Source organism: Crotalus tigris, unplaced genomic scaffold (assembly GCF_016545835.1).
Source record: "Crotalus tigris isolate CLP2741 ecotype Arizona unplaced genomic scaffold, ASM1654583v1 scf7180000018549.3470463, whole genome shotgun sequence".
Classification (NCBI taxonomy): domain Eukaryota; kingdom Metazoa; phylum Chordata; class Lepidosauria; order Squamata; family Viperidae; genus Crotalus; species Crotalus tigris.
The window spans coordinates 3,378,679-3,402,070 of record NW_024097072.1 but is presented as its reverse complement, the minus strand read 5'-3'; the positions used below and the strand labels follow the sequence as shown (position 1 = coordinate 3,402,070).

Genomic DNA, 23,392 nt, shown 5'->3' with positions numbered 1-23,392 from the left:
GGGGGGAAGGCACCAAAGGCAGGAAAAGGGGAGGGGGGGATCCCCAAGCACCAGGCTGAGGAAGGTCTCTCGCACAACCTTCCTCCCTTCCGCTGCACTGATGAACAAGTGTCCTAATCAGTATGTGTGTGTGTTAACATATGTTTGTCCTGGGTGCCATTTGGAATATATTCTGCTCCAGGCAACAAATATGCAGCCTTGGAACCAGGCTCTGGCAGCTGCAGTTGCAGTTTCCAGCTGTCTGTAGCTAATTGCACATTACACCCCCACCCCAGCTGGTGGCAAAAAGCCCACCCTGCAGCACGTGAGATTTGGGAAGGAGCGAAGCAGGCCAGCCCCGAGACCCTTTGCTGTGAGTCAGTCCTAAAGGTTTTGCTTGGATGCTGGCTCTCAGCAGCCAGCCAGAAACGGAAGTGCGGCTGATGCGTGCTGGATTGTAGCAAAACACACCCTTGCGTACTTTCCGTTCCCTCTGCCATTTGCAAAAAGCTCCCAAGGCCAGGCGGTGGCTTCATCACTTACTCCAAGAGGAAGCCTTTGTGAGCCCCCTCCCAGCCAACCAGAACAAAGCGGGTCAAAAAGGTCAGATTTATTTTTATTTTCAATTTTGGAGGTGAGGTGAGGAGAATGGCAAGGTTTGAGGACCTCAAGCGCACCCTTTAGAGCCAGGGGTGGGGAACTGTGACCCTTTTGCGACTTGTGGACTTCAACTCCCAGAATCCCTGAGCCAGGTGGCTCAGGAATTCTGGGAGCTGAAGTCCACAAGTCATAAAAGAGCCATGGTTTCCCACCCCTGCTTTAGAACACTGTTTTTCAACCTAGCATCTTTAAGAGGTGTGGACATCAGCTGAAGTCCACACATCTTAAAGATGCCAAGGTTGAAAAATGTTTTTTTTTTTTTTTGTTTTTTTGTTTTTTTGAGGCATGATGAGAAGTGCTGGGCTTTCTTGGTGTTTCCAGCAAAGCTAAAAAACATAACACCCCCACCCCACCGCCCCACCCTGGAAACAGAGGTATTCTTTCTTAAAACCACAACCAGGTGGCAGACAGAATGGCAGCTGAACCAAGCGGGTATGTATGTACGGAGGTATTTATGTTTACATTTATAGGCAGCCCATCTCACCCTGCAAAGTGACCCTGGACAGCTGTTTATCCCAGATGTTTTTTTTTTTCCCTGTGCCTTTTTGATCATGCAGGGAGCACACCGGGATTCTGTGACCCCTACATTTAGCCCATGCTGTTTTCCCATTCTGTAAAGTCTGTTTTTGAGCGCCACTTTGGTGTAGTGGTTAAGGAATCACGCTAGAAGCCAGGGGACTAGGTGACCTTGGGCCAGCCCCTCTCTCTCAGCCCTAGGAAGGAGGCAATGGCAAAACCCTTCTGAAATACCTTGTCAAGAAAACATATTGAGGTAGGCTCCAAGAATCAGACACGAATGAACAGAAGAAACAAACAAAAAAAAGGTCCTTGAAGCTAAAACCCAGCTTCACTTCCTTGACGGCGTACCAATAGATATGTTTTTTTTTTAAAAAAAAACCAGCAGAATTAGAAACAATAGAATCCAATTTCTTGGATATTAGCTGTCCCCAGTTGTGTTAGAAACACAAGTTTTCACTTTGAGGTGGGGCTGAGATTTCTGGAGGCTACAGCCTGTTCCTGGTCTGCGACTGAAGCAGTGGGTTGAAAGAACAAGGAAGTGGGCTTCAGTTGGACCCCAGGAAGAATGTCCCACTGTTCAGTGATGGAACAAATGTCTGTGGAGGTGGCATTTATTTTCCCTTCATTGAGAGACTGAACGGGCCTCTGAATCCCGTTCATATGGATGCCTGCCCTGGCCAAGGCGAGGAATTCCAGCTCTTACCATCTCTGATTCTACAGACCCGTGACATTAATTTTCTTCCTAGAAGAACTGGCCCCTATGATTTTCTCCAGGACCTTTTAAAAATTGGGCTGGCTTTGCAAATGATTGAGAAGCTGGCACAGTTGAATTGCTCTCCCAATTTACGTTCTTCCTCCAGGTTTTCACGATGCCAAAAGATTTAATCAGACAACGTATGTGGGATTGAGATTGCTATGCCGATCCTCGTTTAGCCCCTGGCCTCTTGAATTTGGGGAATGTTATTTTATTTTTTTTTAAACAAAGACTGCACTGGCTTCCAATCTTGTTTATTGCTTTGAGACAAGCTTCACTTTGTTCTGACATTCTGCCCTTCTGTCTGGTGGGTTTCATAACCTGTTCTTGCAGTGGGTCAGGCGTTGGAAAAATCCTTGAGTCAGATTATTCGCTGCTATTCACTTCTGATCCCCAGAAAACTGCATTCTGATTACTCTCTACCTTATCTGCAAGTATTCTTCAACTTACAACCTCAATTTCTGTTGCTAAGAGAGACCGTTGTTGATTTTTTGCCCCTTTTCATCACTTTTCTTGCCTCAGTTGTTAAGTGAGTCACTGCAATTGGTAAGTTAGTTACCTGGTTGTTAAGTGATTCTGGCTTCCCCCTTGAATGCTTGTGAGAAAGCCGCAAAAGGGGATCACATAACTTTGGGACACAGCAACCGTCATAAGTATGAGCCATTTGCCAAGCATCTTGATCACATGACCCTGGGGATGCTGTAAAGGCTGTTAACTCTGAAAAAAGGTCCTAAGTCCCTTTTTTCAGTGCCGTTGTAACTTTGAACGGTCACTAAACGGACTGTTGTAAGTCAAGAACTACCTGTATTAGCTGACCATCATCCTGGTACAACTAGCAACCTGCACAGCTGCTCATTTTTCACCTCTGTATTCTTCCTATTGCGACTCTCTGCTTTGCAAATGATTACCGTAAAAGGTTTATCGTTTCCTCTTGTAGCTTTGCATTGTTTGTGATGCCAGCTGGTTGCTGGCCATAACTAAATTATAGCGATAATAACATCCTTCACCCTTCCTCCTCCAAATAATTGGACTAATTTTTCCTGTGGGGGGGGTCACTTTTAGCCGTTTTTCAGGGCCACGCTGAAATCAGAAGCTTTTAACCCCTTCATCCACAGCCCCAAACAACAACAAAAATGAAAATTATTTCCATATCCTCTCTGCTGATATCACAATATATCTGGCCACCTCTCAATGAGACTGGATAGGAGGGGGGACGGAAGGATTGTTAATTCTTTGCAGTCATCTGGTCATTAACACACTTTTTGAGAGCTCTTGAGGAACTACTGCAAGGGCTACCTGGAGACAGGTGATGTCTTATTCTTCCTCCTCCTCTCAGCTGATTGCGAGGACGCAATCCTTCCATCTCCCCTTCCCCCCCCCCAGCCTATCAGAACCTCTCCTTCCGTTCCCCTGCCATTCAGTCTCAACTGTCAGTCCTCATCCTTCCATCTTCCCACCATCAGAACTGATGAAGCTTCTTGGATGGGAAGTGAAACGTTTTCTTCCTCAAAAGAAAGAAACAGTTCAATTGCCTTCTGAAGGAAAAAAGCACCTTTGAGACAATTATGACCTGGATGGCAGAATCTCCACTGACATTCATCAAAGGGGTGTTTGAAAGACATCCACGCACACACACACACCCTTGCCAGCACCCGTGGGAAAGAACCAGAAAGAGCCAATCCTTCGATTGGCGGGGGCCAGAGGAACTTTTCTCCCCATCTCTTGAAAAACCTGGCTGCACCTAAGAGAAAGGTTGCCCAAGGCCTTTGGTCTAGTGCAGGGGTAGGCAACCTTGGCTCTTTTATGACTCGTGGACTTCAACTCCCAGAATTCCTGAGCCAGCATGGCTCAGCTTGGAAACCTCTCTTTCCCCTCAGCATGGCTGGCTCAGGAATTCTGGGAGTTGAAGTCCACCGGTCATAAAAGAGCCAAGGTTGCCTGCCCCTGGGTTAGTGCAGTGATGGCGAAGTGCCCAAAACCGCCCCGCCCCTGCTCTGCTCCCTGTCCCGCCTGCTCTGCCCCCGCTCCACCCTCCGCCCACCCACAGGGCCACCCACTGTCTCCACGGCCCGCCGCAGATCACCAGGCGGTCCTGCAGCACCATGGCTGCCCCACACACACCCGCCTGTGCCCCACAGCATCATGCGCGCGATGGGGCGCGAGAGTGGAGTCTTGTCCCTGCTGCCAGCTGCCATGTCCTTGGCTGCACTGCTCCATGCTGCCCGTTCCCAGGTGTGACCCTCTTCTGGGGGGGTTGCTGGTGAGGAGGAGGCGGCCATAGGGGGAGGCAGGGTTGGGGCAACGGCGCTCGTGCCCACACAGAGGGCTCTGAGTGCCGCCTCTGGCACGCATGCCATAAGTTCGCCACCACCGGGCTCGTGCATTTTGGTAAAGGATCCAGCCACAGGGATCTGGTCTTCTTCTCCACCTAGCAGCCAGTCCATATACCTCTGTGCCCTGCTGCCAGCCGCCCTCTCTGCCATCCGATTGAGAAGCTGGAGCTGTCGCCAACATCCTTGTATGCAAACATGATGGAAACCAGAAGCAGCCCGGAGCTGCTCCTTCCCTAGCTCTATTAGTCAGGAACTTACTCACCCCAGACGGACTGAGCTGCACGGCCCCGAAGTAATCTGAAGACCTAGAGAATTGTGGGGGGGGGGAGGCAGCAGGAAATGACTTCATTGCGTGGTTCTAATCAAGGGGCTCATTAGGAGCCGGGGATGTTGTCATTTGTCTCCTGTCTGGGTGCCTTTCGCTCAATCAGCTGAGATCGGAGAGACTTGGAAGGGAGCTCTTGCAGGGGGTGGCATGGCTGTCTCCAGAGTCCATGCTGCTGCTGTGCCACCCATTAAGCAAGAGGGTCACCTGCTAAAATTGCCCACCTTCCGTTCACGGTAACTAGTCTTGGGCCAGAGAACTTCCCAACGGAAAAAGAGTGATCTCTCTTGAGTGAACGCAAAACTTGGGAAGTGTTTGCTTTTTGCCAGCATCTCCTGCCCAAAAGACCACCACCCCCTTTTCTGTGGCCAGAAAGAAGTTTGGCTGAGGATGCTCTGCTGATTCAGACAGGGCCCCCTCTTCATTTCTGGAAGGATGGCATTAAATTAATGACCCAGTTTTGCAGGACCCCTTTGCCTATCAACCCCCACCCCCACCCGCCAGTCAAGTTCCCATGCATCCTGAGGTTGGGCTCTTGTTTTCACCACTCGCACCCCCTCTCCCCGTGCCATACGCTTTCCCAGCCGCGACGGTGGCAAGCCGTTAAACACGGAAGCGCAGACTATGTTCCATCTCTCGAAATAGGCGACCCGCCAGGCGCTCCTGGCGTGGGAGTTGTGCCATCTGTCCTGGAAAAGAATCTCCGCTTTTTACTTTGCAGGATGCAAAGGCGGTGGCTCGCTCGGAGCTGGGGGAGAAAGTCACTTTGCACGCGCTCAGAGGACCCTTCGCTTCGTCACCATTTGTGCCAGCGAGATCATCGCTGCCCGCGTGTCTGTCGGTGGGAAGGGCCCGGTGGTGCCCAGGTGTGGCATTGCCAGCTCCGTTCAAAGAGAAGGGGTTTTTGTCTTGTTTACCACGACCATCCCCTCTGGCAAGTCATCCCAGGTCTGTTCCTAAAGTCTTTTCCTTGCCTTTTCTTCCCCTTTCAGGCCAAGAGTGATCAGGTTTAATGAGACATCCCGGGGAATGAAAGACCTTGCCAGAAGGAGCAGCCTCTCACAGAACTCAGAAAAGCCCTTAGTGGAATGAAGTGGGGGCAGAGACAATTCAGTAGCCCCCCCTCAAAGCCACCAATAATTCTTTCATCCCCCTTCCTCATAAACTTTCTGACGGGTCTTATAAGGCACATAAATTTCTCCCAGGGCTAAGCCCACCTTGTTTACTGTTTACTTGTTTTCTTTAGACCCGCCTGTGCCTTTAAGCCCCCCCCCCCGTGTTCGAAGCAGGCAATCCAAGGAAGGGATAACGGCTCCTCTTCTGCACAAGAGGAGGCTAAAATAAACGTCATTTTTGATGGATTTCTCTGTTGTTGGCTGTTTTCTGGGGCTGCGAGAGAGAGTACCTCATCTTCTGCGTGAAGATGATCCCAATCAGGAGGTAAAGGGGGCGGTCTTTTCAAGCACGTAGGCCAGGGGTAGGCAACCTTGGCTCTTTTATGACTCAAGTGAACTTCAACTCCCAGAATTCCTGAGCCAGCATGGCTCAGCTTGGAAACCTCCCTTTCCCCTCAGCATGGCTGGCTCAGGAATTCTGGGAGTTGAAATCCACGAGTCATGAAGGGGCCAAAGTTTCCCTCATGCTGCTCAGGAATTCTGGGAGTTGAAGTCCACCAGTCATCAAAGAGCCACGGTTGCCTACCCCTGACGTAGGCGCAGAGGGGAGAAGTCAGTTGCACCATTCCCTCAAGTTGTCTGTCCATGGAGAATTGGCCAGGAGAAATTATAGAGTACAGAAAGTCCTCGACTTAAATGACCATGATTGACCTGGAATGCGGTCGTAAAGTAGATCACCCCTGTCATTTTATGACCTTTTTTTTGCAATGGCCGTTAAACGAGTGTTGCAGTTTTTAAGTGAACCCCGTGGTCAGTAAACAGACCCATTTTAACCAACGATGGTTTTGTTTGTTTGTTTTTTGCCATGAATCAAAAAAGTAAATGTTTCTTTCGAACAAGAAATTCAGAAAAATAATGTGTGCAGGATGTTACAAGCTGCCCTAAATGCAGGCCGGTTGCCAAGCACTCAAAACACAATCGCACGATTCTGGGGGAGGGCGACCGTCAAAAGAGTTTTGAAACCAGGTCACAAGTAGCTCGGGGTGGTCCAGTATAAGTACGAATGGTTACTAAGCGACAAATCATAAGTCGAGGACTCGCTGTGTTGATCTGCTCAAAGATGGAAAGGCTTTAGAACGGCGTTTCTCAACCTCAGCAGCATTAAGACGTGTGAACTGACTCCCAGCACGCTGAGAAACACTGCAAGGGAATTTGGTCCAGTGCCACCAATCTGGTGCTTCATGCTAAGCTGTACTTTCTTTTTTCTCCGTGGCATCCTGAGCCAGCTGGAGATGCCTCCTTCGTAGAGAAACAGGGATGCAGAACCTTTGGGGGGGGGGGGGAGACACACATCTGATAACAGGCATAAAGTCCCATTCCTAAAAATTCAGCTGGCCAGGAAAAGAAGCGAACGTGGCCAGGCTGAAACTGAGCTGGACTAGCCGAAAGCTGGGTGCTGGGTCACCTCCCTTGGGCCACGTGAACATTTACAGTTCAGAGACAGCTTTGGGCAGAGCCTGGGGGGCAATTTGGGGACAGCTGCATCAAACTATCGGAGGTGCATCAGATCCTGGGGGGACAGAGGCCCAGGCAGGGGTGATCAGAAGGCGTGATTAAAAAGAAGTCCCCATGGCACCTGATTTTTCATGTGGGCATCTCTCTCTCTCTCACTCACACACACACACACACACACTCACTCACTCACTCACTCTACAGGTTTCGCATCCTGCCATAAATCCTGATCTGCCCAAAGCGGAGATCCTGATGGTTTAGCTACCCTGGAGAAATTCGGCCACTTAAGAGGATAGCAGCAGCCTCCATTTCCTCTCTGAGATGATAGTTGCCAGGAGGGATTTGCTATCCTGTTTGGGCTGTTTGCAGAAAAGAGACTCCCCCCCCCCCAGCAGCTCCAAGTTAGCAGTTCTCTCTTTAAACACACACACACACCAGGCCTGGCTTGCTGTGTGATGCTTCCTTTTGCAACTAGCCGTCCAGCCCTCTTCATCCTCCAACTGTTTCTTATTCTAACGCGTAACGCGATAGAAGACGCGTTTCATTTCAGACGGGCTAAGCTGCAGGTGGCGATACATAAAATGCAAGCGCTCGTAAACCCCACCCCCAATAAACCGGCGAGAAGTAAAAAAAACCCTCTCTTATTACGGCTTAGCTCAAAATAATAATAATTAAAAAAAAAGACTTTGTTCCCGAGTTTTTTTTTTCCTAGCAGCCTCCTCCCCCCACCCCCGCCAGTGGAAACCAACACCCGTTTACTCAGAAGTTGCTCCTCCCGAGCAAAGGCCCACGAGCTGAATTTGCACTTCGACCTAGATTTGGGGAGCGGAGGGGGGGGGAAATAGCAAGGCCCCCCCCCCGGGGCTCGCCACTCAGGCGCCGATGCAGCGAAAGGATTAACGGGCTGCTGCCATCCGCCTCTTCTTCCGGCCGCGCGAGTGGTAATTACAGTTGCTGCGGATGATGGAGCTGCCGGCGCCAGGCAGAAGAGCGGGGCCTCGAGGCGGTGTGTGTGTGTGTGTGTGAGTGAGAGAGAGAGAATCTCACTCCCTGGGCTGCGAAGCGTAGAGCAGTTGGGGGGGGTGGGGTGCAGACAACACGCGAGCAAGGGAATTGAGAATGAGAAAGACACGTCGTCATTGTGAATAGAGCCCCTTGGACCAGCGCAGTCTACACTGAGTCCCCCAAGGCCGGGCTAGAGCCAGCCAATGAAGGCTTAGTCAGCGGAGGAGGGGGGCTAAGGGGTGAGAAGACCCGGTCGAGGTCCGAGGCTGTTGGGCTCTGCACCTGCAGAAGACCAGAATCATCAGAGAACGTGGGAACTCGGTCAGAGGTAAAGATGTAGAAGAGACTTGGGTGCCTGGATTCCTGGGGTCTGCCCTGGTTGCATCGTTTTAATCAAGGGGCTCCTTTTTTTAAATTTTACTTATTGACTTAAATTTGTTGGCCACCCAGTTGCACCTCTAATGCAAGAACAGGTTGGGCTCAATGTTACACCCTCAGTCTGAATATGCTGAGCCACAATTGGCTGAATCAACTAGAGCTGGGGTATCTGACTGTAACTTTTAGACTTCAACTCCCAGAATTCCCCAGTCAGGTTTTAAGTACCTGACCTGACCGGTTTGATTACCTGATATGGTGGATTGGTTGAGGAACTGCCTGGTATTCTCTGACCTCAGCTTCTCTGTCCTGTTAACCTGGATTTGAATTGTTATTTGAAGGAGGAAGTCTCTACCCTGTTTGGAAGTGGGCAGCAATAGCTGGCAGCCAAAGAAAGGCTTGGTTTGGAAAAAACCTGGAAAATCCAGGGTGGAGCAAGACGCCTGCCACACTAGTAAGAACAAAACCCCTTTTGTTATTAATGCTTTTATGGCAAAGCAAAGTTTAAAAATTGTTGTTTAAGAGCAGAGACCGTTTTTGCTGTTGTGATGCTGACTAGGTCAAGCTAATTTTATTTTATTTATCAAAAACCCGGTCTGGTGGTGGATTTGTGGGTGGGCCAAAAGTGTAATAAAGTATGTTTTTATTTGAAAGGGGAAATGTGGAAACGCAGAAGTGTCTCAGTAGAAAGGGGTATTTACTTACCCATGTAATACGGCCGTAGTATTATCGTTTATCCTTCTTATCGTCTTTATTTCCCTCCCCCTTTATGAGGACGATGAGGATGATTCTGTGGCCTTGCATGTACAAGGAGAGCTACTCCCATGGGAGACAGATTCCTTGTGTGTTTAATCACACTTGACCAATAACTATTCTGTTCTACTTTCTGCTACAAACTCTTAGTTAACGATGGCTGGTCTGTCTGCCACCAGGAAGCCCACAGTTTGTCATCTAAGGCAGAGGTCCCCAGCCTTGACAACGTTAAGACCTGTGGACTTGTGGGCTGAGGAATTCTGGGAGCTGAAGTCCACAAGTCTTAAAGTGACCAAGGCTGGAGACCCCTGATCTAAGGACACCTCTGCCACATAATTAAGCATCTTCTGAAGATATCCTGAGAGCAGCTCAAAAGGAAGTGGGTGCCTTGTTAACGAGTCAAGGTCGGGAATTTTTCTGGAAAGGTTGCTTTAGGTGTCAAACTCAATTTCATTGAGGGCCGGATCAGTATTGCGGTTGCCCGGGGGGGGGGGGGGACAGGGGTGTGTGGCCTACTGGGTGGGCGTGGATGGAGTGGGTGTGGCCTACTGGGTGGGCGTGGCCAGCTCTACATCATTTGCGTCAAGGGTGCCTGTGGGGGCCTGGGCAGGAGTGGGACAGATCTGAGGGTCTCTGGCAGAAGGGGGTGGGACCGGGGCAAGCGCCAAGGCATGGTCCATTTCTTCATTCCTCACAAAGGGTGACACCTCCCCAGCATGCACCCAGGGGGCAGGGCCGACACGGCAGGGGCTGGTTCCTCGCTGGTTCCACAAGGACGGCCTTGTGGAGTTAAGACTGAATGCGTTTCAGCATAGATGGCCACCACAAAATTGTACATTGGCTCCTGACCGGCCTGGGCCAGGGCCAAGGCAGCGGGGGCCGTTCCCTCACTGTTTCCAGGATGGCTTCACGGGCCACATGAAACCACGGGCTGCATCCGGCCCTGGGCCTTGTGTTTGACATGTCTGCTTTAGGGCTTCCACCAAGGAGGAGGCATCTAGGAATTCCCAGGTCACTTAAGGTTGCCCTGGTGGTGGTGAGGAACTTCCAAGCATCACCAGCCAGAGATACAATCCTTGAATGAGCAGGACTACAATTTCTTTTAGGGAGGCGCTTTAAGGATTGAGGTCGAGGCACACACTCCCCGAAGCAGCCTAGGGAGTGCAAAGCAGGTACAGGTGGTCCTCAACTTTCGACCAGACCAAAATTTCAGTTGCTAAGTGAGACAGTTAAGTGAATTGTGCCCCATTTGATGACCTTTGTTGCCACACTTGTTAAGCAAATCACTGCAGTTAATAACACGTTTGTTAAGTGAATCTGGCTCCCCCCCCCATCAGAAGGTTGCAAAAGGGGATCACCTGACCCCAAGACATTGCTGGGGAATTCTGGGAGTTGGAAGTCCACAAGTCTTAGTGGCCAAGTTTGAGGACCCCTGTAGTAGAGCATTTCCGGCTTTATGCAGCTGCTGCTTTGTTTTGGACTGAATGTTCATGCTGTATTTTGTGGGTTGTCACCGCTTTATTTATTTGTCAGAGCGCAGAGAATTTATGGTTAATGTGCGGTGTGCAAAAACAACTGGCAGGAGCAGGAGTTTATTGCACAATATCAGAAAAGGGAAAAAGACACGGTTGTTTTAAACAGCTGCAGGTGGACCCAACGATCCTGCCTGCCATGCTCCGAAGCCATTTTTTGGAGCCATCCATACCTGACAGATTATACAAATCTCACCGTTATTATCACTATAATTTCTCCTGCCAGATAGTCCTTCTGTCAGAATTACACTGTCTCTGCAGTTAAATCCAGTTACTTAAACACTTCCCAGCCATCAGCGTCATAGGCTTTTTGTACAAACGGGAAGATTAATGGAAGGTTTAGAAATTTCTCCTATCTTTTTAGTGCTTACCTACCTTTTTAGTGCTTATCTTTCGGCCGGTGTTTGCTAGGTGATTATTCCAATCCTCATTAAATCATTGTCACCGCTACAAAACTGGGGCAGGAATTATTCAAAATTTGTTATTTGCTCTTAGGTTATTACCAAGATCCTAATTCTTATTCTAATGGCGAAATTGTCAAGAGACCGAGTGTCGTCGTGTCTTTTGGGCCCTAGATACGGATTGTCCCAAATCAAGTAGCCTTTGTTACTGCTTTTTTTATTTGCCCCTTTTTAATATATGACACTCTCTCCTGGCTTGACGGTCTCCAGTGAGCAGAGGATGTTATGTGTCAGCCTTCAAGGTTGACCAGACTCCAGATTATTAAAACTGGTGAGATAAGCTATTGTAACAGAATCATCCAAAGCTGACTGCATTTTTTCTTTCCCGTCTTACTGTATACCTCAGGGAGTTTGGAAAGAGTCAGTCTGAATCTCATTTCTGATGCTGTCCCTGTTTCTTGGGCTCCGTGTATGTTTCTGCACATGTTGAATAGTTTTTCCAAGGTCATCTCGATGGCTCACTGCCCCTTGAGAGTTATCTGTATGGAGGACACTCAGTTGGCGAAGCCCAAGATGGCCCACACTCCCTTGTAATTCTTATCACATATCTGCAAAGTAGACTAAGCAGCAAAATGGAGTAAAGCAGGGGTGTCCAGCCTTGGCAACTTCAAGCCTTGTAGACTTCAACTCCCAGAATTCCCCAGCCAGTTAACCTCTTTAAGTGGGGTTAAAGCAGGGGTGTTCAACCTTGGCAACTTTAAGACTTGTGGATTTCAACTCCCAGAATTCTCCAGCCAGCCATTAAAAGTTGCCAAAGTTGGCTGCCTCTAGGCTAAAGTTTCACTTAGCAGAACTAAAGTGAAGTCCAGCTGGCAAGACTGCAAAGAGCCCAGATTCATTATTTGGCCCCCAAATTGTGAGAGACCAGAAAGAAAAAAGGGAAGCATCAGATGGGTGTTTGAAGTAATCTTTTTACTAGAAGCTATACAACGAGATTCCCCAAAGCTGTGTGAAACTAAGGAGCATCAGCTGTACGTTCAACCAAGCTTTTTTTGATCCCCGCCACAAATAAACTGGGTTCACTGCTGCCAGCATTTCTGACTTTGTTCTTCTAGCCTCCTCCGGTGCAAAGCCTTGCCAGTGAATGGCTCTCGGTGCCATCTGTGGCTCCAGCTGCGCTCTCCCACACGCGATGGGTGGGGCTCTGGACAGCTGCCATGCCTGACATTCCACCCCCCAATCAAGAGCACACGAAGTACTAGTACCACTTTATAAAGCCCTAGTAAGACCACACCTCAAATACTGCAGCCAATTTTGGTCACCATATCACAAAAAAGATGTTGAGACTCTGGAAAAAATTCAGAGAAGAAAGATGATCAAAGGCCTGGAGACTAAAACATACAAAGAATGGCTGCAGGACTTGGGTTTGGCTAGTCTAAGGAAAAGAAGAAATAGGGGAGACATGATAGCAGCATTCCAGTATCTCAGGGGCTGCCAAAAGGCAGAGGGGGCCAGGTTATTCACCAGAGCACCAGAGTTAAGGACAAAAAAATAGTGGTTGGAAACTGATCAAAGAGAGAAGCAACCTGGAATTAAGGAGAAAGTTCCTGACAGGGAGGACAATTAACCAGTGGAACAGCTTGCCTCCAGAAATCGTGGGTGCTCCATCACTGGAGATTTTAAAGAAGAGACTAGACAGTCGCTTGTCTGAGATAGTATAGGTTCTCCTGCTTGAGCAGGGGGCTGGACTAGAAGACCTCCAGGGTTCTATTCTATTCTAATTTCCATATTCTATTCTATTCTATTTCTATTCTCATTTCTCTACTCTACTCTACTCTACTCTACTCTACTCTACTCTACTCTACTCTACTCTACTCTATTCTATTCTATTCTATTCTATTCTATTCTATTCTATTCTAGAAGCTGGATAGAAGTATGTGGACGTGGGTTTAGTTTACCAGTTCTGGAAAGGATAGCCTTAGGGGGAAAAAAAACAGCACCCCAGCTATCAGAAATCTAAAACATTAGCCAGAAATAAACACACACAGAGTTCTGTTTATCTTAGGATATAGTTCACACCTCCAACTTCCTAGTCCAAGTAGGGTGGTTGTTCCTAGACTGATAAGGGGACTGGAGATGATTCTGTAAACAACTCTCAGCAACGAGATAAAGCCAATTGCGGGAAAGGCAGTCAAAAGGCGAAAGACTCGCCTTAATATATTTTGGGAAATACTGGACTGGAAATAGTTTAGGGAGTGGAATTCTTGTCAGCCCATCCTTTTCTCCTGAATCCGTCTTGTAAAGACAACATCTGCATTTATAACTGACTTGAAACCCCTTACGGACTTTGTGCATGGAACAACAAAACCCTGAACTTTTGATTTGTGTGCTTGAGGGTTAGAAAACATTAGATAATAGAAAAAAAGAGCCTTTTCTTTCTGTAACCGTAGCATAAGAAATAATTTTGTAATAATGCTTGTATTTGCTACAAAGAAAACAAGCTGCTTTCTGTTTCTTTTCATCTTTTTCCACTTTGGTCTTCTTCCTTCCTTCCTTCCTTCCTTCCTTCCTTCCTTCCTTTCCTCATTGATTGAATGATTGATGGATGGATGGATGGATTTATTTTGTATTAGTTTTTTTTTAGTTTTTTTTATCTTTTTAAAACTTTCAATCAGATTTACACCAAAAGAAAGAAAGAATAAGCATAACTAAAGAGATTCTGCGAAACATGCCTTGAAAAGGATTTTTTTTATTATTTTTGGGTTTTACTTTAGGCAGATGCCAAGAGGTACGTTGGATGGATCTGGGCAGATGGCAGCACAGATGGGCAGCCTGATCCAGTTGCCACCTGTTGAATCGATTGGCCTAACAGCCCACTGGCAGCTGCTCTCCAAATTTCAGTCAGGAAGGGTTTTTTTCAGCCTTGCTGGGATTGTTGGCCAATTGCATGAAATCAGGGTCCTCTTTGCTTTAATCTGATTCATGCAGCAGCCAAACCACAGCTTGCTTAACTGTGTTTGCATTACAGCTTTGTCATATGTATATACTCAGATTTCTTAGAGAGAAATAGCAAAAAGTGTCTCCCTCAGAGGAGTTGGCCAAAGATCTTTAGCTAAGAGCAGGGGTCTTCAAACTTGGCCCCTTTATGGCCAAGAATTGTACACAGTATCCCAGGCCATGATATTTTAAAACCTCAATGGCTGATTTTACACATCACACAAAGCCCAAGCCAAATTAGTCACAGTACAGTTTAGCCTGTTGCTGGACCCCTTCTGGGTGACACAATAGTTTAGGCTAAAATGTTGAGGACCACTTTGTGACTCGGATTGTTTTATGAGCCTGGCTGCTCTATCCAATATATTGTCTTTATGGTTGGTCGCACAGTCAGTCAGATGTTTAGACTGGATCTGGCATTTCTATCCATCTACTTCTTCCCAAGGACCTGGGATAGGCAGATGCGGATGTGTTAAAAGTATCATTGCAGGATGTCAGCTGTTCCAAGGAAAGCTGCCTTTTGCAATTGATTGATGGGCATTTGGTCAATGCCAAAGCGCCTCCTACTTTTATGGTTCGCCGAATAGCCAGATGTTCAGGCTGGATTTGGCACTTTTGTCTACCTATCGAGTCCTTCCCAAGGACTTAGGATACACAGATGTTGATGTTATATATGGTGTTAAGAGGCATCATCGCAAGACGTAAGGTGTTCCGAGTAAAGCTGCTTTTTGCAATTGAGTGGGGTGATTTTGTCCATGCTGGTGGTGTGCAAGTGGTGCTCTGGTTATTTTGGGATTGTGGTTATTATTATTTATTTATATGCTGCCCATCTCACCGATAAGGCGACTCTGGGCGGCTTACAAATGCTCAAAGGCTTTACTGAATGCAGGTTGTTGTTATAATTCTGCAAGCGTGGTTCAGATAGTACAGCATGTGAACCTAGTAATTGAAGGGTTAAAAGGTTTGGGAATCGTGTGCACCAGCATAAAATGTGATTTCAGCCTTCCTTAGAAAAAAAATTCAAGCTTCTGCTCCCAGATTCGGCGATATAGCATATATCACACATATCAACCCTGCTTGATTTCACAAGACAAAAGCCAAGTTGGGCTTGATCAATGCTTGGATAGGAGAGCGCCAGAGAAGCCCAAAGCAATTGGCCAGTAACCAATCTTTTCAGTAATACTGCCCAGCATCTACATGGATATATTCATGGCGTCACCAGGAGTCTGGCTTGACTTGCAGAGTTCACCGCACTAGGAACAATTTAATAAAATAACAAATCAAATCTCTCTTGTTGAGCTCAGCAGGAGTAAATGGAGAGAAAGCAGCCGGATCAGGGCTGCAGGCTATTTATAGCAGCCCATCCGGCCTTACCTGGCTCCTAATGAATTCCCACCAACCTCCTTTAGCCTTTTTCAGGTCCAGATGGAAGCCCACCAAGGGCTCGTGGCCACTCGGGCTTAAGCTCACTAGAGCCCAGCCAACTCAGCCTCAGAGGAGTTGGCCAAAGACCTTCAGCTAAGAGCAGGGGTCTTCAACCTTGGCCCTTTTATGACTTGTGGATGATCTCTTCTTGCATGATTCAAGGATTACCCAGGTGTCATCAGGCTCTGGGTCTTAAGAGCGATGCCAAACTGAGTTTCAGTTTCAGTGGCCAAGTGGTCCCTCGCAGCAAATGGTTGATGGTTGCTGCAGCCAAGAGCTTCAATGGGCAGTGCACCTATTTCTCCAAATAATGGACAAAGATGAGTCAAAAGGGGATGGGTTGGGAGTAACCTTCTGATTGATTGGTTATGTAATGCTTCTCCTACCAGCACCCTCTCTCTTGGCTAAGAGCATCCACCAATCTCCAAAGGCCACGGATGCCTCCTTGAAGCCTTTCTAGATCTTAAAAAGTCTTGGAGAAGCTCTCTTCTCTAAGGATTAATGAGATTGTGTATCTGGTACTAGACTCTGGTGTGATGTGATTCCCGCACTGTTTACTCTCCCTTTCCATTTAATGCTGGTACGACTATTTAAATGTCATCTTGTAACTGTTAGTGAATCCTCTTGAAATATTATTTAATAATGTAAACTCTTCTTGTGGACCGCTTAAGGAGGGGAAAAAGGCAATGTACAAATAAATAGACTTTTCTGCTGCTGATGACGTTAACGTCTGGAGAGCATTCTTAGCTTGTTTTACAAGTTGTCAGCCTCAGCTCCTTGGGTTTCCAGGGCATAGAAATGTAGGTTGGGGTTATGCTTTTTTAAAATAAACCAGTTGTTTGGATTTTGAAGTCCGGGCCCCAGAACACGAGCTGCTGAAGTGGCATCTCTGCTGCGCAAGATGGAAATGTTAAAGACTTGGCAGCACCCAGTCCCGGTGGCTTAAAGGAAGAGGGGGGGGGGGGGAAACCTGGTTGAGGAAAAAAATGGAATGGAAAAAGTAGAGGAGACGGGCATAAACAAGAAGGCCGCTTTCATCATTGGTCACAAGCTGCCATCTTGAGTTTTCTCCCCACTCTCTCCACAGGCAGCCCTGGTGGGCGTATCATGAAGGAGGACAGACTGGAAAAGGGGGGAAAAAAACAGGAATGTGTGATTTGGCATTGTTTCTTGCAGGGGTCTTCAAACTTGGCCCTTTTATGACTTGTGGGCTTCAACTCCCAGAATTCTGGGAGTTGAAGTCCACAAGTCATAAAAGGGCCAAGTCTGAAGACCCCTGAACTAGGCAGTAAGTGTACTGTTGCTATATTGTCCCAACACAACAGGGGTCTTCAAACGTGGCCCTTTTATGACTTGTGGGCTTCAATTCCCAGAATTCCTCAGCCAGGCAGTCTCCTTCAACTGGTTGGCTTTCAGTCCTGTAACCCTCAACCAGCATGACCATTGAGAATTCAAGTCAAAAGAAAGAAGCGCTATTTACTGCCTTCTGCCAGATTCCAGATCAGCTGCCTGTGGTAAATTGCTACCTTGATCTCACACCTGCCTGGCCTTGGAGATCTTCTCATGTTGGAATTTGGTTATTATGTCCTGGAGTTTATTTCTTTTGTCTCCCTGTTGTTAGATTGATTAGATTCTATTATTATGGTTATAGCTTGCTTTGGCTCCTTATCCACGACCTTCGGCATTCAAGGAAGGAAAACAGACATATAAATGTTTAACCATTCAGTTAACTTTCTGTTTTCTTTTCGGTTTTGTTCTGAGAAACCTCTGGACTGGAATTTGTCTTTTTAATTGTTGCCGAACAGTCAAAAGGTTGTCTCCTCCAAGTCGAGACTTTCTCTTTCCTTGAGAACAATAATTCTTCTCCTCAAACTGAATGGAGCCTGGGACTTAGAAGATGGCGACATTGATAGAGTCAGTGATAAGGGTAACCTCCTCATTCTGCTTCTCCCTTATCCATCTAAACTCCTCTCCTCCAAAGTTACTGTTTGCTAGAAAATCCAGATTCAGAATTAATACAAACTGCCTGACTGCTTTATTAAAGGGAAGGTCCTGGTCTCCTCTCTTTGGCCCTTGACTGGTGTTCCTTATCCAGTTGTCTGTCCGTATCAACCACCACTTCTTCCAAGGCTTCCCCAACTTTTTGCTATCTGCATACATGAAGGACATACAATGCTGGTGTCTCCAGCTAGCACAGTGGTTTGAAGTCACCATGTCCTCCCTTTGCTTGCATCCCACTTATTCCCCTTAGCTTCTGCTTCCCTTAATTCTTTTCTTCCATTTGAGTTTCAATTCCTTCTGCGTGAAGAATTCTCTTTGTAGAGAGAAGTAAGCTGGAACTAAAGCAAAATTTCCTAACAGTGAGAACAATTGATCAGTGGAACTAGTTTCCTCCATACGTTATGGGTGCTCCATCACTGGAGGTTTTCCAGAAAAGACTGGAGAGCCATTTGTCTGGAATAGTATAGGTCAGGGGTAGGCAACCTTGGCTCTTTTGTGACTCTGTGGACTTCAACTCCCAGAAGTCCTGAGCCAGCATGAGGGAGGAGGAAGGAGAGGCCTTCTGGAGGGAAGGGGCAGTGAGAAGCAGATATTCTCCAGATGCTGCATCAGCAGTCTCCAACCCACCCACCCACCCACACACCTCTGACACAGACAGGATTACACCCTGCCAGAGCACCCAGACTATGACAGAGGATGTCTCTGTTTATACACGCAAAATTCTGCAATCGGCTGTGTCAGAGGCAACGTAGAAGTACACTGTGGAGACTTTTTCAAGGGGCTTGAAGAAAACACCCACTTTGTAATAAAACTGGTTGGATGAGAGCCGAGGGGGTTAGGCAAGAAGCTGAGAAGGCCCTTCTGCTCACAAATCAAGAGGAGGACCACCATGCCACAATCTACGTGATGGGAAACCAGGATCCTTTAAATAACTTATTTATTTATCAAATTTAGAGACTGCTCATCTCACTTGGAGAGCGAAGGAGTTGGATAGATCAGGGGTCTCCAAACTTTAAGATTTTGGACTTCAATTCCCAGAATGCTGGCTGGGGAATTCTGGGAGTTGAAGTCCACAAGTCTTAAAGTTGCCAAGTTGGGAGAGCCCTGGGATAGATGATCCCAAGATCCAAAAAGTGTTTTGGTTTCTTTGAGTTCAGAGTTCACTCCTTAACCCAGGTTCTCCCACTGCGAATGATGGCAGATCCCTTCCCAGATGTCACCGTCTGGGTGGGTGGGAATCCTTTGATGATTTTTGAGTTTACTGAAAGTGTCTTTTCACCCCTCCCCAAGACCAAATATTGAAGTAGGAGAAGGTAATGTGGATTTAAAGATTAACAAACTTAGACATTGATAAAACATGCCATTGCTGGCAAGCCCATGGTTCTGCTAAGGAACATGGAAAAAGTAGAAAGTGTTGCTCAAATATATTTAATTCGATCCCCCCCCCCCTTTTTTTTTTAAAATAAACCTAGGTGTTAAACCAAAATGAGATATGCTTAGGCTATTCTGGGCTTTTGAAAGGGTTTAAGAGACGCTGATCCAGAAAACAGTTCTTTAAAATGAAGCAAGACAGCCAGGCAGGACCTCAAATGACAGATCTCCAAAGAAGATTTGTTCTCCAACCGGGCACCCTCTAGATGTGTCCAGACCAGGGGTAGGCAACCTTGGCTCTTTTATGACTCATGGATGCAGCACAGCTGGCTCAGGAATTCTGGGAGTTGAAGTCCATGAGTCATAAAAGAGCCAAGTTTGCCTACCCCTGGTCCAGACGATCAGAAACCATGTTGGGAGAGATGGCTACACGTAGCCTTGTGGGGGGAAAGCAGTTCCTTTTCTCTCTTTTATTATTTATTTGTTTATTTTATTTATTCACCCGGTACCCTGCCAAATCTTGCAGGACTCCCTACTGGTTGACAAGATTGTGCAGCTAAAACCTCCTCGGTAAATAATTGATAAAACCTTCACAGTAAGAGTTCAATAAACATCCATAAAACATCCACGGGGAAGATAAACTTTTCCTGTTAGTGCAGCGAAGGCAAAACCTTGAGGATGAAGTCAAGAGCCTCGCAGATCGGTTGTGTGTTTATGTGTGTGCGGGGCAAATGATCCGAGCTGGCACAGGCAAGGCTGGGCGAGTCAATATGATGAATTTGACAACATTTTTTTAAAGGACCGGGAAAAGTTGAGACCACAATGTTATTGGACGATTTTAGTTTGCTTATTCAACCCTTCTATCTTTTACCTTATTCAGCCTTACCTTGGCTTCTCTGCGGTTTCGATCAGAGAACACCGAGAATAGAATAGAATAGAATAGAATAGAATAGAATAGAATAGAATAGAATAGAATAGAATAGAATAGAATAGAATAGAATTACAGGATAGAATAGAATATGGAATAGAATAGAATATGAAATATGAAGAATAGAATAGAATAGAATAGAATAGAATAGAATAGAATAGAATAGAATAATGGATGAGAATGGAATGGAATAGACTGGAATCGTATAGAATAGAACAGAACAGAATAGAATAAAATAACAAGAGTTGGAAGGGACTTTGGAGGTCTTCTACTCCAATCCTCTGCTCAAGCAGGAGATCCTATACCAGGGGTAGGCAACCTTGGCTCTTTTATGACTCGTGGACTTCAACTCCCAGAATTCCTGAACCAGCCTGGCTCAGCTTGGAAACCTCTCCCTTTCCCCTCAGCGTGGCTGGCTCAGGAATTCTGGGAGTTGAAGTCCACCAGTCATAAAAGAGCCAAGGTTGCCTAGACCATTTCAGACAGGTGGCTGTCCAGTCTCTTCTTAAAAGCCTCCAGTGATGGAGCACCCACAACTTCGGGAGGCAAACTGTTCCACTGGTTCTCACAAATTCTCACAATTAACTCTCCAAAGCCTTTTAAAAACATAATATGAGAATGGGTCATCCTATTATGGGGAAGGACGAGAGACTATTCCGGACGAGGGGGCCACATCTGACAAGCCACCACATTGAGGTCCCTAATGATGGCGTCCCTTCCAGTGGGGTAGCTGCACTTCCAGTCATCCTTCCAACATTGGTTTCCTGATCTGGCCTGCCTTGCAGGGCTGGCTGGAGGGCAGTTTTCTCCATGCCTGGAGCATGAATTTAGGAGCAAGGGGAAAAGGGAAATGCCCCAAGGGAGGGCCTTGGGGTGAGAAAGGAGGCTTGCCCTTCACTTTGCCCTGACGGGCAGTCCTTTTCTGACAAACCATCTGGTTATCTGTATTGAGTTATGTTCTTTTAATATGTTGTTGTAAACCACCCAGTCCCTTAGGTGAGATGGGTGATGTAGAAATTTAATAATAATAAATAAATTGACTAACAGCTGATGAAACTAAGGCCAGGCCAAGTAGGACAAGGGTGAATTCACCGTGGCTCCCTATATTGTCCTTATTACTCCCTGGCAGAGTTCCTGTGGCTTTGGCAGCCACATGACAGGCCAAAGTTCAACAGGTTATGCTTCCTCCCAGCAGAGAGCTGGGATGGGGCAGAAGGCTTTCCTCGTTGTATTTTGGCCCAGTTCTTGGTCTAAGTTGAAGCTGAAGGATGAGGCTGGTCTGGAATGTCTATCTGAGACACAGCTGGGAAGACTCCTGTTCTGCAACCAGATTGGGTGATAAAGTATCACAGAGTCACAAATGGAAGAGGTTGAGAACCCTGATGTAGAAGAAAGATGGGCAGAACCTGGGGGTAGAGAAAACAGGGATCAGCTTAGAATCCGTACATAGTCACAAACAGACCCAGTTCAACCTCCCTTGAATTTCCATCCATTCTTATCTGACTCCTAGCAGGTGCTAATCATTAGTTGAGAAGATTCCTATGCATAGGCTGTTTAGTTTAATGCAGGGGTTCTCAACCTTGGCAATTTTAAGACTTGTGGACTTCAATTCCCAGAATTCCTCAGCCAGCTTTGCTGGCTGAGGAATTCTGGGAATTGAAGTCCACAAGTCTTAAAGTTGCCAAGGTTGAGAACCCCTGGTTTAATTGGACCTTTATGTGTGGACCTGATCTTTCTAGCCTGACAGATGAGCATCTATACTGAATGGCTGAATGAACAAATGAAACCTAAGATGGACAGACATAAAAAAAGAGCTGGGCTTTGATCTCACATCAAGGCCACCATCTTGACTATTTTTCAACCATACCCTCCAGACTCCCGTGGAAAATGTCAAATTTGCAAAAAGATAGTAAGGGGGTGGGTGAAAGGAGAGTCTTAGCTTTTGCTTACTAGAGACACCTTCACTTTTGGATTGCTATCAGAAAAATGGCTACTAGAAAAATGGCAGGGGGGGGGCGGGCTTGCTAGAGCAACCTGCAGAAAAAAACAACTACAAAAGATATTCAGAAAATATGGGGACAGATGGGAAATAACATGAAAAACAAAAATGAAAAAAGAACAGATAAAAGGTTTGAGACAGGAGATGAAAGCAGAGGTTTAAAAGATAGAAAGGTCCATAAAGCAACTATTTGGAGAGGTCAAACAAATCATTATCATTAAAGTGGAAATTTTAGAGAGTAAGATGGAAAGTTGGAAAGAGAACTGAATAATATGGCTTTAACAGATACAACAGGAAATATAAAAAGATACTGAATTTGACACTACAGTTATGGATTATTCTACATTTTTGGAATGAATATGGATTACAAATATTTAATTCAGAATATAAACTCCTCAAAGGAAAAAATCATTGCAGTATTTAAAAAAAATAAAACAAGACATTATTTACGTACAAGAAATTTGCATTAAAAAGGCATAAAGTATTTAACTTACAAGACCTTGGATCAAAAATTTATTTCAGTATCAAAAAGAGAAATTAAGTTGTTTTGTAAACTAACCTCCAGTTAAACCCAGAACTTATGTTAACTGATGAACATGGCAGATTCGTGGTGGTAAATTGGTTTTGATAGATTCTATAAATGATTTTTTTTAAAAAAAAAATTATATAGTCACTCATCTTATAATCAACTTTGGGCAGCTCCCCATCAATTGCATTAAACATTTAATGAGTAACTTAAAAGAATTTGGACACTGGCAGGTTTCGAGATTAGCAAACAGAAGACAAAGATGTTAACAGAAAACATGAAGATTACAAAATCAGGCAGAACTGATGAATAAAATAGGTTTTAAGAGTGAGAAGAAGGTAAAATACTTGGGTATTACTATGACAGATGTGGATTATATGTTATTTTAAAATAACTATGTTAAGACATGGGAGGAAGTTAAAAGAAGATATGTTAAGATGGAATAAAGGACGGTTGTCACAGTTGGGGAGAATATCTGTGATTAAGGTAAATGTTTTATCTAGAATGTTGTTTTTGTTTCAGACAATATCTGTTTTGACAACCGATGTACCATTTAAAAAATAGCAGAATGATGTATCAAAATTTGTATGGCAGAAGAAAAAACAACCCTGAGTTAAATATAAGATATTACAAGATGCAAAGGAAAGAGAAGACTGGGTCTATCAGATTTGAAATTATACTTTGCTGCTTGCTATTTAGCTTGGATTAAAGAATGGGTGTTGTAAGATACAAAAAGCTATTTGAGTTAGAAGGACATGATCTGAGATTTGGGTGTGTGAGAATCTATGATATTATAAAACTAAGGTAGATTTCAGAAATCATTGTCAGGCACCCATTCTTAGAATATGGAATAAATAAAAATCTAGCTTGTGCCAAAAAACACAT

The 23,392-nt window shown here is 45.9% G+C and overlaps 2 protein-coding genes across 5 annotated transcripts in view; both read left to right on the top strand.

The window, feature by feature from the left end:
- The window catches only part of FAM178B (family with sequence similarity 178 member B), a 73,228-nt gene extending 67,318 nt beyond the window's left edge, over window positions 1-5,910 (top strand). For 2 of the 4 annotated variants that reach the window (XM_039354321.1, XM_039354323.1), the window contains exon 6: window positions 5,292-5,910. The gene's annotated coding sequence lies outside the window, so the exon portion shown is untranslated. The remainder of the gene's footprint in view (window positions 1-5,291) is intronic. The other 2 variants (XR_005557998.1, XM_039354322.1) reach the window with 2 other exon arrangements.
- Window positions 370-23,392, top strand: part of SEMA4C (semaphorin 4C) — a 96,453-nt gene continuing 73,430 nt past the window's right edge. Inside the window, exons 1-2 of the mRNA XM_039354320.1 lie at window positions 370-582; window positions 8,919-9,031. The gene's annotated coding sequence lies outside the window, so the exon portion shown is untranslated. The remainder of the gene's footprint in view (window positions 583-8,918; window positions 9,032-23,392) is intronic.